Genomic DNA, 16525 nt, shown 5'->3' with positions numbered 1-16525 from the left:
TGCATTAAGCATAAGTGTGTTCCGCAAGGCCTAAGAACTAATACATTTCCAAATTGTGTCTCTTTTGGGGACATAATTTATTGCAAATTGGTTGAACTTTTTAATGAATTTGGCATCAATTTGATGCAGACTTTAGTAGAGCACTACTTAAAACAACTGGACGAAGTCAGAAACTCTTTGAGTGACTTGGACAAGAAAATTAAAAACTTTTCTTGTTTTTGTACTTTCAACCATTTGTATTATGGTATTGCACCTAAAGTGGACAGACATAAAGCCACAATTGTGGCAAGAAACAGAAAAAATTATGACAGGGCATCACTGCTTATGCCAACAAGACTGCTTATATTGTCAAAGACGTTAATAATTTACATTCTGAGAACATGAACCGAAGAGAAGCAAATGTTGGTAGTTTAAACAATTTACCTTCATCTTCGTATTCTAATGTGGTAGATAATAACAACAGAATGAGTGATCTTTGTGTCAAGCAAAGTAATGTAAATAGTAGTGCTGTTGAAAATGTGCAATCTACACAAGTGCAAACATATAATCAAGGAGTAAATACTCCTGGTGCAGAAGCATCTAGTTCTTCTAAAGTGGGGGGTCCTTCTTTAGTGGACCAGCAAGGGAACAAAAAGGTACCAACATGGTCCAAAACCATGCAGAACAAGGGGAAGGGAAGGGGCAGAAACAAAAAGAAATGGTAACCGGGTCTGAAGCCTCACTATATGACATAGAAATACTTTATCTTTCTAGTGTGGGTTTGTCAGACTCAGCGTTAAGTGTTTTAAAGAAGGGTTTCTCTTTTATCCCTAGTCATTCTATGAATTTAGCTAAGGTCATTGTAGACTTTAAACTTTATCTAAGGAAATTAAATCTTAGATACATTATACACGAGGTTAACTGTGATATGCAGGTTAGCACCGCAAAGGGACCTAAAAAACAAGCACTTATAATCCATCGCTGGTAAGCACACTACAAGTTTTTCAAACTTTGTGTGAATCAGACTATAGAAAAATAAAGCCTGATAGAAATGTTTATAGTCTTACTGTTTTAAAACAACAGGCTCTGAAAACCTTATGTGATAATCAACAACTTAGGTTCATGAGAGCCGACAAAGGTGGAAAAATAGTGATTATGGACCAGATTAAGTACATAAAATCTATGGAAGAATTGTTAAATGATGAAGGTACTTACAGAAAAGTTGATTATGCTTTCATAAAGGGTAGCTGTTTAAGGTTGGATGTGTCTATTTGACATGTTTTGTCAAGGAGAAATAGACCATCAAAGTTACACATACTTGCAGGTTGAACATCCTAAAATGGCATGTATGGTATTCCAAAAGTACAAAAGAATATTAACAATCCTCCATTTAGACTAATTATATCTGCTGCTAATTCTAAGACTGAAACACTTTCCATTTGGTTAGACTTTGTGTTGCATCCTATTATGCAAGCTTCAAAATATTATTTAAAAGATTCATTACACCTTCTGGAAATATTAAGAGATTTACAACTGTCAGGGAAAGATTTTTATTTTGCATCCCTAGATGTTGTTTCTCTTTATACTAGTACTGACCAGGATTTTGGAGTAGATAACCTTAGAATATTTAAGTAAGTATACTAACTTTAGTAACTCTAAGGTTGGTACAGTTTGCACCATCATGGAATTGGTGTTGGATAACATTTTTTTTTTAATTCAACAACCAATTTTATAAACAAACATCAGGGGTAGCTATGGGGGCAAGAGTAGCCCCAGCTTTTGCTAACCTTGTGATGGCAAACTGGGAAAACAAATTTTTAACCAACAGTGACTTTGTAAAAAAAGATTTTGGTCTATCATCGTTATAGTTACGATTTGTTTTTCTTATGGAATGGTACCTATGATAACTTTAGTGATTTTGTGGCTTACTTAAATGGTTCTACAGATTTTCTCAAGTTCATGATAGGAGGATTTGGTGACAGTTTAAATTTCCTTGATTTGAACTTGACATTTGATTTAGAAACTGGTAAATTTATTAGTAAAATTTATAGAAAATCTGTTTTTGTAAATCAATATTTACACAAGGACAGCCTACACACATTTCATATGAAGAAGGGAGTTGTCAAAGGGCAGTTGATTAGGTTGAGTAGGCTAACATCATCTGATGATACTTTCTCAAAAGAGATGGTTATTTTAAAATCGTTCTTTGAGACAAGAGGATATAATAGATCATGGTTAAAACTGATAGAAAACAAAGTTGTCACTTTAAGGGAAGGAAAGGCTTGCCCAATTTTATTGAGTCAAGTTCAGTCTGAAGTTAATGGCAATGAGCAAGACAAACACACTTATGCTAACAAGAATTGTTCTTGTGCTTTTGCTTTATCTATTACTAATGAAATGTGGTACATCGAAAATATAATAGTAGATAATTGGAAGATATTATTGGGAAATCAAGATCTTGTGAAAGTAATTGGGGCATGGCCTACTTTCATTTATAAAAAGACTAAAAATATTAAAAGTCTGTTAGAACATGAAACAAAGGAAGAAAAAAAAACACTTTGTTTAGTTTCACTTCTACAAAAGGGACTTATGCTTGTAAAAACTACAAACAATGCAGATATAGTAGTAATTCTTCATCTGTAACTTTTAAGCATATTAATAGGACTTACTGGTCTAGGAGTTATTACACATGCAATAGTGAGATGGTAGTATATGTTGCACAGTGTCTTTCGTGTCCTAGTTACTACATTGGAATGACCACCAGGTATTTAAAAAGAAGAATTTACAAACACCTTTTAGCAATCAAAAAGAAAGAACAAACTAATGCCTTAGCAAGGCATTCTATTGTATGTGTTGACTTCAAAAAGTTTATGTTTTCTGTTCTTGAGTTAATCAGGAGCCTTTTACTAGTTACTGTAAAGTACTTTTAGAATGTAAAGAAAGTTTTTGGCAAATTCATCTTGGGGCAGACAACATGCCTGGTCTTAATGACACTACCAACATAAAATGTTTCTTGCAATGCAAGAACAAATAGAAGATTATATACATTTGTTTATTTTACCATGTATATAAATACATTTATTTTTATTCTTATTCCTTGTAGAATGTATCGATTTCATGTAACATTTTTTATTTTTATTTTAAATGAAATTTAATTTTGATATGATGTCATTGATCAAGTGACAGTGGTTGTAGAGGTGGAGTTCAGGTTTTTCTGAAGAAGTTCACATAAAATTAAAAGTGAATGAAAGTGCTAGTTTTGTTGTCTGTGCTTTCTTGGTTTGGTTGAACAGGACTGAACAGAGTTTTTTAGTTTTCTGTTTCAAGTGTTCGTTTCGAAGTTTTGGGCAGTGGATGTTGCTTTAAGGGTGTTTATGGAGAGCCAGATCATGGTCAAATGGGACCCTAGGTAAGGTAATGGATCAGGGCCCCCCAGCAGCCTCCCAGCTATTCCAACATCCCATTACTTGGCAATTTCTCCCCAGTTATCATAAACACTGTACAAATCTGTAAGTGTGCATACTGTTTGCTTCCTTATTTCTACAATGATTAGAAATATTTAAAACTTTTAGTTCAAATTTTATAGCACAAACACTGATGGCTATTTGCTAAACAAAACAACACATTCTCACAATGAAAACAGAGCCAGCATGAACCATAAGCCCTTGAATGTCACATTCATTGAAACAACATTTAAACCCATATTCAAAGAAAATGCATCTGGCCAGTGGTGGATTAAGTTTTACTTTGGGCTGATGTTCTTCATGTTTTACTGTTGCAGTCATCACACTTGGGTTATCCTGCCAGGGGTAGCCCTCAGTCGGCCCGAATACCAGATGCTTAGTATTTCTGCGTCAGTTGCTGTCACTTCAGGATTGACATCAGGTGATCAGGGGTATAAAAACAGGTAGCTGACACCATTACATCAGTCTTTCTTGCCGAGGAGCCCGAACCAGAAGCAGTTCACACGAGTGCTGGTCGGCTGCTACCTGAGTTTTTGTTTCTGAATTTGAATCATCCTGAAGTCTTCTGAAGCTAAGTACCCTGTTGGGGATCCTTTTTTCTTTCTCTAACCGATGTCAGAAAAAGTTAATAATTGCCTCGTCTGTGGAAAGCAAATAGCACACCGAGATTTCCACTCTCACTGCGTCACCTGTTTAGGCCCAGACCATGACGTGCCTCGCTGTCAGTTTACTTTCCTTCTCCATATTCTGAAATGGCTTCGGTAAGCCATCTGACTACCGATCTTCTGAAAAAATGTAAGGATAAAGACAGAGACAGACTGCACACGTCCAAAACGTCCGACGATGCTTCCGTTAATCCACTCGCCAGTTTGCCGGTACTTAGTGAGGCACTTTCGCAGCCCCTGATGCCTGCTTTGATGGATTCACAGGCCGCTATCGAGACCTGTTCAGAGTCTGGTATGCCGCAAGACTCTTCTTTGACTATGGAACCTGCGGAAGTCTCTACCTTGGATGGGTCCGGAGCTGCTGTGCAGGCACTAGCTTCTAAGGAAGTTCTTCTCATTACCGATATTCGACACAAACTGACTACCTCTTTCATGTCTTCAGTTCTTTCTAAAACTACTGAGTTTCTAAGGCCATGACTATGAGCTACGCCTAAAAAACCGACGACCCAAACTCAAGCACTTGCTTCCTTGCCACAATCTCAGATGCTTAAAATGGCAGAAGACCTGATCATGCTGATTAGGGGAAGCCAGCCTTCCCCTGCTAAAAGAAAAAGAGACTTGTGCCCAGCAGCTTTATCTGCCCAAGAGACCGACGATTCTGAGGTTTCTGAATTTGAAGACATGCCCTTATCTGCCTATGAGGATTCAGATGCAGAGGGATCCATTCCTTCTGCCTCTCCTCCACAGGATTTTTCTTTGGGTGAAACCCTACATACCTTGAGAGAGCATTTCCACTGGGAATGCCAGGATTATCCACAGTCCAAAAAGAGGCTCAGGGAATTTTTAGATTTACCACAGCACAGACCCTTAGCTATCTCTCCTGTTCTGGGTGTTGTGGATGATATCTTTATGGAATCAAGTCTAACTCCTGATACTTTACCCCCTGCTCCAAGGAAACTTGACAGGTACTATAGAGTCCCTGACTCTCACAAATTTCTCTTCAAAAATCCTACTGCTGACCCAGAGGTCATCTCCCAATCTCCTAAAGGAATAAAGGCTACTACAGCTAAGAATCACACCCCTTTGGACAGGGATTCCAGAACTTTAGACAGATGGGGTAAAAAAGTATACACCTCTGTAACTCTTGCCATTATAGCATTGAATTGTCAGTTCCACATGCTGAACTACCAGCAACATACTATGGAACTTATTAAGGAAAAATTATCTACCTTTCCTGACTGTGCAGAAAATAAAGAATTACAGGAGCGTCTGCATTCTGCTAGCCAAGTCAGCAAGCATACCCTGCAATGTGGGTTTGATGCCCTAGCAGCATCTTGCAGGACAGCAGTCACAGGTTCTGTACTTAGAAGGCATGCCTGGCTTAAGGAGCAGACCTTGCCAGACTTTGTCAAATCAAAATTATTGGACGCTCCTCTGAACAAGGACAATCTGTTTGGCACCAAAGCAGAAGAGGTTTTAAAAAAGATGGAAGGAAAGGCTAAGTCTATGCAGACAGTCAAAGATTTTTTGCAAGTGCAGCCTCCAGAATTTAGTAGGCATTGCCCCTCGAAACACTGGTCCTTTCCAGCCCCCTCAAGGCCATCTCAAACTAGACCCAGGGGAAACAGACCCCCCCCCCCACCGATTACAGTCTCAGGGTATGCAGAAATCTAAGCAATGGAGTACCTCTACTTCTAAAACAGGGAGTGCTAAGCCACCCCCTTATGGAAAGAATTTACAATGACTTCTCAATTCCACTCCTCACCCCTGTACAATTACTCGTGCCCCTAGGAGGAAAACTTGTCCACCATGCAAAAAACTGGACCTTCATCACCAACAACCGATGGGTCCTCAACATAGTATCCCAGGGGTAAAAATTTTACTTCCACACACTGCCAACCCAAAAGGGTTCCCAGACCTTCCTCCAAACTAGTGGGCAGAGGCACAAAACCAAGTTCAGTCCCTACTCTCCATAAGGGCAATTCAGCTTGTTCCTGCAGAACAAATAGGCCAAGGTTTTTATTCCAGCTTTTTCTGGTACCCAGAAAAGAGGACACCTGGCACCCAGTCTTAGATCCATCCATTCTAAACACCTTCATGGTGGTATCAAAATTCAAAATGCTCACCCTACAGCAGCTTCTCCCTATGCTGTCCAAAGATGCCTGGTTAGCCACCCTAGACCTAAAGGAGGCCTTTCTGCACATCCCAATCAGGGACTCCTGCAAGAAATATCTACATTTCAGGGCAGGATCTATGCATCATCAGTTCTTTGCACTTCCCTTTGGCTTATCCACTGCTCCCAGAGTTTTCACAAAATGCTTGGCTCCAGCCATTGCCTATTGCAGACAGAAAAAGATTCAAATTTACCCTTACTTGGACAATATCCTGATTCAAGCAGACAGTCAGAAAAAGCTGTTGCAGCACCTGAAATTTGTAAAGGACCTTTAACCTACATGGGGTACACTATCAATGAAAAGAAATCCAAATTAGTCCCGAGTCAAAAAATTGTATCCCTGGGAGCAAGCTTGGACACAGCATCCCAGATAGCATTCCTTACTCCAGAAAAACAAACCCATCTGACAGGCTACTTCGCTCAAATGGCCACCAGAACCCAGCTATTCACAAGGAAAATCCTGCAGGCTCTAGGGTTCATGGCCTCCTGCATTCTGCTAATTCCATATGCCAGACTGCATATGAGGAAGCTTCGGTGGTACTTAAAAAGTCTTTGGTGCCAACATTCTCAGGACCTAGAAACTATCATACCTATAATACCTTGTCTAAGGAAAGAGTTTTTGTGGTGGGCAGCAGCATGCAACCACAACAAGGGACTTCCCTTTACACAACCCCACGCCACCCAGATCCTAACCACAGACACATCAGACTATGCCTGGGGTGTACATCTGGACAGCATGTGCATTCAGGGCCACTGGAGCCCAAACCAAATTCATCTGCACATCAACCAAAAAGAGATGCTAGCTGTTCATCATGCTCTACAAACAAAAGACACAAGTCGATGAAAGAACACAAAACTGAAAACTGGTTGCAGGAAGGAAGGCACCAAACACAAAACGTAAGAACAAGCAGTTTAATCCAAAATGAAGCGCTTTTCGTCACAGTAAATACTGTGACTTCTTCAGATAAAAACAACATTGAGAGTATGCCCTCAATGAGCAGTAGTTAATTAGTTAGGTAATTAACCAATATTAGTTAATCAGTTCATTTCGCCTCACAGCAAGAGATTCTCCGGTTCGATCCTCGGCTGGGGTGCCTTCTGTGCGGAGTCTGCATGTCCTCCCTGTGGTCGCGTGGGTTTCCTCCGGGTGCTCCGGTTTCCTCCCACATCCAAAAGACATGCTGCAGGTGGATTGGACACTCTAAATTGGCCCTAGGTGTGCATGTGAGTGTGCCTTCTGTGGAAGGTTGGGCGCCGGGCTGGCAACTCGACACCGTAAAAACTCCACTGCCATTCAATGTGCGGACAAGGTGATCCGCTGTGGCGACCCCTAACCGGGAAAAGCCGAAAGAAGAAGAAGAAGAAGAAGTTAATCAGTTCATTTCTTTCTTCTTGACAACAAATTGAAAACTAGTACTCATAGAAACTGCTGTTTCTAAAGACTACAAAAGTGTCACAAACACATTTAGACACACCCACATGCAAAACTCAAACCCTAACCCTACAGAAGAAACAATACTAAATGTTCTTATATACCATAAAATGCCTACAAAGGTTTTTGTACTTTATAAGTACTTTATAAGTACCAAATATCTAAAAATACTAAAATGACATGGTAAACCCATGTTCTTTCTTACTATTGTTGATTTTTAAGATCTTATGTACAATTGATACATACTTTACATGAATTCTATACGTAAAACCCTATCTAGTAAGGCTTTTTAATTTCAGAATACATACAATAGAACATCTTTCATTCATCTTTCATATCCAGGTCTAAATAAATCTGGGTATATAATTAGCATAAAATATGAATACCAAATAGCACACAATTGTTTCTGCTTCCAATAGGAATGTGGGACACTACTCAGAAACCCGTTTAAAAAACAGACAGTGACAAAAATAATGGAAAAATAAAAGCATGTTATCAAAGTAAAACATGTAAAATCCCTAGATTTTAATGAACTGTATCACAAAATTCTACCACACAAGATCTTTTATTTTTGCTTCAGAAAAAGGGAGTTCTAAGATGTGTCTTCTTTCTTTAAATTAATGTAGCCATTAGAATATTATTCATGTAGTGTGGTTTTCTGTGTACTAGACAGCTTCAAAAATCATGCATGATTAGGGAGATTCAGAAAAATATGTGAAAGGGTAAATCAAGCCTGAACTAGGGACATGCTTCCAAAAATAAAGACATCATAAATCAGACTTGAAAATAGGAAGGTTCCTCTAAAATAGGGACAGTTGAGAGATCTGCCCTGGGACTCATCCTCGACCATCATTGCATCACTGTGGCTCAGTCTAATGGACAGGCCTAAGGCATGCATGATAGAGGGCTGAGTATCTTGAGCATGCACTCTCCCATGAGACCTGCCTCCACCTTGTGTTGCACTGATCGTACCTCGGTTCTTGCTAGATGTTAGCATGCTGCATGAGTATGAATGATCTCTTTTACCAGATGTGCCACTGCTGAGACTACCATGACCCTGTGAATGTCCTCTCCTAGCCATAGATATCTCCACAACAAATGTAGCTATTGAAGTACTAACACTGCATGACCATGATCCCTGGCATCTACTGCCATGATGGCTACCATCCATGGAAGTAGAAGAAGAATGGCTTTATGGGCAGACCCTGATGCATGGTAGATTAGCTTGGGAGAACATGGCATGTTCAAGTATGTGATTTAGTCAATCACATATAAAAGAGATACACTTCTGGAGGTCATCTTATACTCCCTGTGTCGGCCTTACTAACTCCAACATGGCAGCAATGGTACTAGTCTGTGCCTCCATGATGGCCTTGATCATGCACTGTGTTGCAGTTATTGACATTATATCTTCAGGGGAAACAACTAACCTTGTCGCCAATGAGTACCAGTACCCACCCCTGTGTATACCCCCACCCAAGCTGTCTGGAGCAGATCCTGACACATTTTCAGTAGGGGCACTATACTTTCATGACTGTTAGTGTCCCCAGTAACCAGTCCTCCCTTGGTGGTATGTGATTTCTGGGTGTCTGCAAGCATGGAGGCTGTGTCTGTGGTCTGCAAAGGGGATACAGTGGTTATTTTCCCTATGTCACACACTTTCATGCACTGTGCTCCCTGACCATGCCAGGCCATCCCTGCTATCAACATCAGAGGCTATAGATCTTCCAGTGTCAAGCAGTAGCAGTTCAACAGTGTTTTTCCAGATAGAGAATCACCTGTGAACACAGCAAAGCATAATATATTGTGTAAATATGGCCCACCAGCAGAAACATACATCAAAGTCAAGTGTAGGACTAGTAGCATTTGAAAACCAAGCAATGAAATACTGCACCTTGTGTAAATAGTCATGCAGATGGAATAGCTGATGATCTTGTATAAAGTAAATCAAAAAGTTTTAATAAGTTTGCCAGTGAGCAATGTGTCAACAGGAATTATATTTACAGTTACAGAGGAAGAGCACTTTACACCTGGGGCATCTCCAGTAGATATTCTTGGTATATTACAAAGATTTCTGCCAATGTCTAGCACCACACTGTAGCACTGTGTGGAGGTATCACTGACTTTGACAGAGGCCAGCAACTCCTCTAAATCCATCAGAGGTGGCTTAATCAGTGGCCCACTGTAGCACCATGTGGAGGTATCACTGACTTTGAAAGAGGCCAGCAACTCCTCCAAATCCATCAGAGGTGGCTTAATCAGTGGCCCACCACCTGTTAACTGCATTCATGTGCCAGGCAGACAGATCTTTTTTTTCCCAGCACAAGTAACATTGATGGCCCTGTGGTGGACCATGTCATATTTACATTATTAAGTAGGAACCGCATTAATGTCTGCCACCAGAGCTTCTCAAGCACTTTTCTAATAAGACTGGTTGCCAGTATCCCGCCCAAAGTGCCTTCAGCCATGAAGATGATGGGTCTGGAGCAGCACCTCATTCTCTGTGCCGAGAACTTTAACAGTTAGCTTGTTCAGCAAGGTCACTGGAATTTTTCTGTTCATTAACCTTATAATGCATTGCTCTGCAGGCAGGGAAATAGTGGTATTAGTTTGATGGTCATCAGTGGCCCAAAAGACCCCTTACAATGCTATTGTATCCCTTGCCCCTATATCATGATGCTGATATGTGAGAATCATATTTGCCTATCCAGTCAGTTTACATAATGTCATCCACATAACATCATTGAGCAAATGTCTCCCACACACACACACACATTATTGCATCCTTTACATTCCATCTCTCCATGGTGACATGACTGTTTCCTTTCTTTGTTAAAAAGACATGGCACATGTGGTATAGGCATAAGTTACAGAACAGGAAAATGGTTTACACAAAGTGATAGTAGAAATCCAGAAGCATAGCAGGCTCAACCAGTGCCCTGTGCCAATACCAGAAACTAGCACCCCACCCACTTACCTCTTCAACTGAAGAACAAAACATAGTCTGGTTTCCTGCAGATTTCTGCAGCCACAGAACCCAATCCATGACCCCCCCCCAGTTTTTTAAATGCAGAGAAACAATATATATACAATACCCCTGTCCCACCCCCAGCCAGTCAAGTACTATTTCCATGCCCTGCCCCCAATCCTGCTTCTTCTCATTTTATAAAAAAAAAAAAGAAAGAAAAAAAGAAAAGAAAAAAGAAAAGAAAAATATCTTTATTTATTTTAAACTCTAGTGAACTGCTTGCTATGGACTGCTTGCTGCTTGCTACAGTTTATAATATGCATGGAGTGCTCTGTTGCTCAGGTTCTATTTAAAAAAAAAAAGAAAACTTTTTCTCTTTTAAACTGTGGCAAGCTACGTGCTAAAAAAGCAGCAAGCAGATGCCTAGTTTATACCCCACATGGAGTGCTACAGTGATCATGTTTCAGTTTAAAAAAAGGTTTTTTTTTTACTTTTAAAGAGTAATAAACAGTTTAAACCTAACATGGAGTGCTACAGCTCTCAGGTCTGACCACAAATGCAATGCCGGCTTTTAAAAGCTGACATGCATTAAAGATAGATTGGGATTGGCTGATAGTGTCCCCCAACACTTTGTACCTGGGGCAGTTTCCTCCTTTGCTCCTCTCTAGCTGCACTACTGTAAAATCCATCCTGAATGTCTATACATGTGCTCTGAATATTTACTGATGGGTGTGTTTACTATTAGGCATACCAGTCCTTCAGTTGCCTTGCCCTTGTAGTACCCATCTCACTCCATCTGTTCAATCACTCATAAAAGTAATGTCAAAGCTAGTTCACAATGTGTTTAAGTAAAACAGCAGTGAACAATAGCCAGATTTAAAAAATTAAGCTGCAAAAGTAGCTCTTACCATGCAGGAGCTATGATTCAGCAATTCTAATAAATCAACACAAGATTCACCTGTTGCAGTTAAAGATGTTGCTACACTATGAATTCTTCAATAGCAAGATAAAGATCGGTGCCTTCCTCCATGCTTATGTCATGCAAATATGGGTGCCTAAATGTGGTGTTTATGCAAATGAGGGCTCAACTGTTTCTGACTCATTCAATTTCCATGTTCCACTGACCGGTCAAACTTTGAGCTGAATTCTACACAACATCTTGCACAAACCTAGGCACCTACAGACAACACTAAGCATGTATTTCTCAGCCCATGTCACTGAGTGGTTATATATAATCTCACATCAAATCTAATGGAAACTGATTTACAGTAAACCATGCTTTGTATGAAGTATGTAAGAATGGACATACAATGCTTAAGTATTGTAACAGAATATATTACATATATTGGGCTGTCCCTCCACTGGTCCTGGAGATTAGGTGCCCCATATTTCCAGTCAGTTGATATATCCAAGTACAGGTATGGGTGTGTGATATCTGCCATTTTTCTCTAGTATTTCTCAGCACATTGGCATCTTCCCAGATTAAAGACTGAAACAATACAAACAAGCAGATGAAAAACATATTTGCACAAAAAATTAGGCAAAGCCACACAGATATGGACATTTTCACAATACAAAAAATAAGATCACAAAAGGGAAATGTAGAAAAGAATTTTAGCAAGGTATAAGTTAAACAAATAGAAATGAAAGTGATGTACTCTCTGCGAAGTGAAGGGTTTAGTGTGGCAACTCCAACTTAGACAGTATCATAACATGATGAACCAATGGATCCCCAGATGAAGAGAAGCAGGGTGAGCAGGATGCATCTGAAGAAGATACACAGAGTGATGATGTTTTGGACCCTGCTGTAGGACACTTGTATGAGAGTTCAGTTGAAATTGCACAAGAAGGGGGGGGGAGTAGTAGATAGTGCCAAACCTGACAGAGTTAATGCTGCTGCGTGATGGGCCAATGAGTCCACATATGGAGGAGCATCAGATAAAGCACGAAGCATCTGAAGAGGATATATCACAGGACAATGTTCTGGAATCATCTTTGGAAGACTCACAAAAGATAGAGAGGAAAGAAGATGCTCTTAGTCCAGAAGAAGATAATCTAAGGGAAGATCTTCATGACATAAAGATCATAAACATATTAAGATATAGGGAAAAAAGATTACTGAAAGCAAGTAAGACCCAAAATGTTAGAAAACTGGTAAAACAGATGAAAACAGTAGTAAGGACTATTGAGAGAAACATGTGATGTAACAGAAATAAATAAAATATACTGTGCAGCTAAACTAATAATGGATAAAGTGTTAGCACAAAATGTAGAGTAATAAAGGAAAGGAGGGTAGCAAGCAGAATGTCACCATGGAAGCATCAAATATAGAAAACTATAAAATAATTAAGCCCTGAAGTATCACTGTTAAAAGAGTACAGAAAGGGGAAAAGGTAATCAACAATTCTTAGAAAGATAATGGGGTAAAAGCAACACACAATATTAAAACAGCTCAATATCTATCATACTCTTTTGCAAATAAACTAAAAATATCAGCACAAGCAGGAAACCTTAGAAGGAATGCGAATAAATATAAAGGAAAAGTACAAACTAAACAATTCACTGATGACCCAAAAAGGTTTTATAAATAAATGAGAAAGAAAGCAAAGGAATAGAACCACCACTGAGAAAAGAAAAATAGAATAATTTTGGATAAATATTTATGCAGACTCTGTTGAACATAACAAAGTTCTGAAAGGAGAGAAAATTTAAAAGAAACAACAAGGAGTTCTCATGCAGAGAATATGAAATTGGATAAAGTAATGACCAGAGAAACTGAGACACAATTAAGAATGGCCCCCCGGCCCAGATGCAGTACCTAACTTCTGGCTAAAGTATTAACATTTTTAAACAAAGTTGTTTTCATCCTAAGAATTACTTATATGCACATCCAAAACAGAAACTAATCTAGCAAAAAAAAAAAAAAAATCCTCCTTAAGCATTAGCCTGCAAGCCTATACTAGACGTGATTTTGAAGAGTTATTTAGAAAAAAAAATCACTTATGGTAATAGACTTGAAAAAAGGCACCACAACCAGGCAAAGCACGAACAAAATGAGTAGTCCACACGCTGGAATCACTAGAAAGCACGAGCAGTTTAATAAACACACACTAACGCACGTTGTAAAACAGAACGTTTTCGTCTTCAACTTCATCAGAAAATGAACTGCAATCACCATAATGATTTTGAATAATGAAATTTCTAGTGATTCCAGCGTGTGGACTACTCATTTTGTTCGTGCTTTGCCTGGTTGTGGTGCCTTTTTTCAAGTTTATTAGTTTGCGTTCGCACCACCTGTCCTTTTATTTACTCAATTATGGTAATAGACCAAAAAGGTAATAAAAGTAAGTAATATGGAACAAAAGATCATTTGTTGCTAAAGAAGGCCATAACAGAGAGTTGTAAAAAGGGATTGATTACAAAAATCATTTGACAACATCCCACATTCATGGTTAACGGTTTCCTTACATTTGTATAAGATACACTGCACACTGACAACTTACTTTGCAGTGACTATGAAACAGTAACAAACCACTTTGCAGCTGAGCCGTGACAAAAGGCAAATTACTATCCCAAAAATAAAAATTAAAAGGGGGATATCCCAGGGTGAATCTTTGTTACCACTGCAGTTTTTTTTTCCTTGCGCTTAATGCGATAAGCTGTTTACTTTGCAAACTACCTACACATACAAACCTGCCATTGAATCCATACTCATATCTTACACATTCCTGTTTCTCTCTCCACAGGCCCTGAAGCTATAGCAGAAAATATGCGGCTGTACAGAAGGGGGAGAGAAAATGCCTCAGACAGCACCAGCATGAGCGGAACTGCTTCATCTAGGGCATGTTTAGTTTACATGTAAACAATCTACTGAGCTAATAGAAGTATAAGCTCCCGCAGTACAGGTTTTGTCCAGTGCTGGCACGTTTTTGCTAAGTTCTATAGCTCAAATGTTACAGTATGACTGTCTGTTGTTGTAACTATGTGTGTGCATTCATACTGTGTTGGAATTGCACAAGCAGTTCCAACATCTTAAGGCTTTTCCTTCTAGATTCCACGTGGTGGTGGCTATTAGTTCATTTTCCCACCTCAGTTGTCTGTTGTGCCATCAGTGGTAATTTCGGGTGATGGTTTGTTGTATTTTTGACTAATGTACCCATAATATTTATTGATTTATTTATATTTGTTTGCTGAGGTGGTTCATTGATTAATTCTAACAAATTTCAGACTCATCCCGAGTGAAATAAAACATTTCACAAACAAAAAATACAGAAATGCAAGTAATAATAGAGTTCAGACTAGTTACATAGAAAAAATGTGCATGGAAATATGCACACACACACACACACACACACACACACACACACACACACACACACACACACACACACACACACACACACACACATATGTGTGTGTGTGTGTGTGTATATATATATATATATATATATATATATATATATATATATATATATATATATAATACACACACACATATATATTATACACACACACACACTTATATACATATATATATATATATATATATATATATAGATATATATATATATATTCTAGTGAACAAACAGATTGTAATGTACACTATATACATTAGTTTCTAATAAGGGAAAAGTATGCATGTGCTGCATTTTTTCATTGTATCTATACATTTGTCTCACTCACTGTCTGATGTTATTACTGTGTGTTTCAGTGCAGCTTTCAGAGGGATTGCAATTGTAGCTTACAATATTAAGGATTTGTAATTCAGACTGTGTCCAGTGATGGCTGTGGATAGATTCCCCATGCAGTTGTCTGTTGTACCATTATTAGTAATATGGGGTTGGTGGTTGTCCTTTTTAGTAATGTACCTGTAACTTTATAAAACGCAGGCCCACCACAGCATATTCATGCACCACGGGGCATATCCTTAGCAGGTACTTTATCGCTGCCACCTCCACCACAGTACCAGCCTGGCCTTCATCTATACCATACCAACTTACGAAGTATGCATAACTGATTCCTTGAAGTGCATACATGGATGACACTATACATTCCAGCCACTTTAGCTGTCACAGAAAACTGTCAACACCAGAGAACAAAAAATGAAGAAATTATAACATCATCGATTAAACAGAGGCAACAAAACAGCTATCAGTGTCACTCTTTTCTACAAGAACACACTAGATATCTCCCTTTCCTCCACACCCTGCCAGACTCTCTAACTCAGAAGTCCTACTAACCAGCTAAATCTAAACATTCAAAAGGCACTCACAATCATGAGTGTATGTATATATATATATATATATATATATATATATATATGTGTGTGCGTATATACACCATTAAAAATATCTCAAAATACTAAAGTCTACTACAACTGACCCTGACAATCTACCTGGCAAATATCTTAAAATAGCAACTGAGGGCTATAGCCTTTCTAGTCTCAATACAGATAAATTGATCCATATCTGAAAATAACGTATCCTAGCTATGGAAAAAATCCTTCATTATTCCACTGCACAAGTACAAAATCAACAGACATCTTTCAAACCTTAGGGAAATTAATAGTTTATCTCCTCTATCAAAAATATTAGAAAAAATACATTTATATATGATTTGTCAACTGTCTGATACATAGCCAACCTCTGTCTTCACTCCAACACTGCTTCTTTCCTCACCACAAGGCGACTACTGCATTGCTGAATTTTGTTAACACTATCAACCCTCATAGAAATGCCAAATGACTAGTCTCCACCATCGTACTAGACTTATCAAAAGCTTTTGATGCTGTTCCTCACCAAAAACATACATAAACTGTCATTTTTAAGGCTCACCAACTCTACC

The sequence above is a fragment of the Protopterus annectens genome, chromosome 12.part0 (genome assembly GCF_019279795.1).
Source record: "Protopterus annectens isolate FY-2018-M chromosome 12.part0, PAN1.0, whole genome shotgun sequence".
Lineage (NCBI taxonomy): Eukaryota > Metazoa > Chordata > Ceratodontiformes > Protopteridae > Protopterus > Protopterus annectens.
This window is presented reverse-complemented; position numbering follows the sequence as displayed.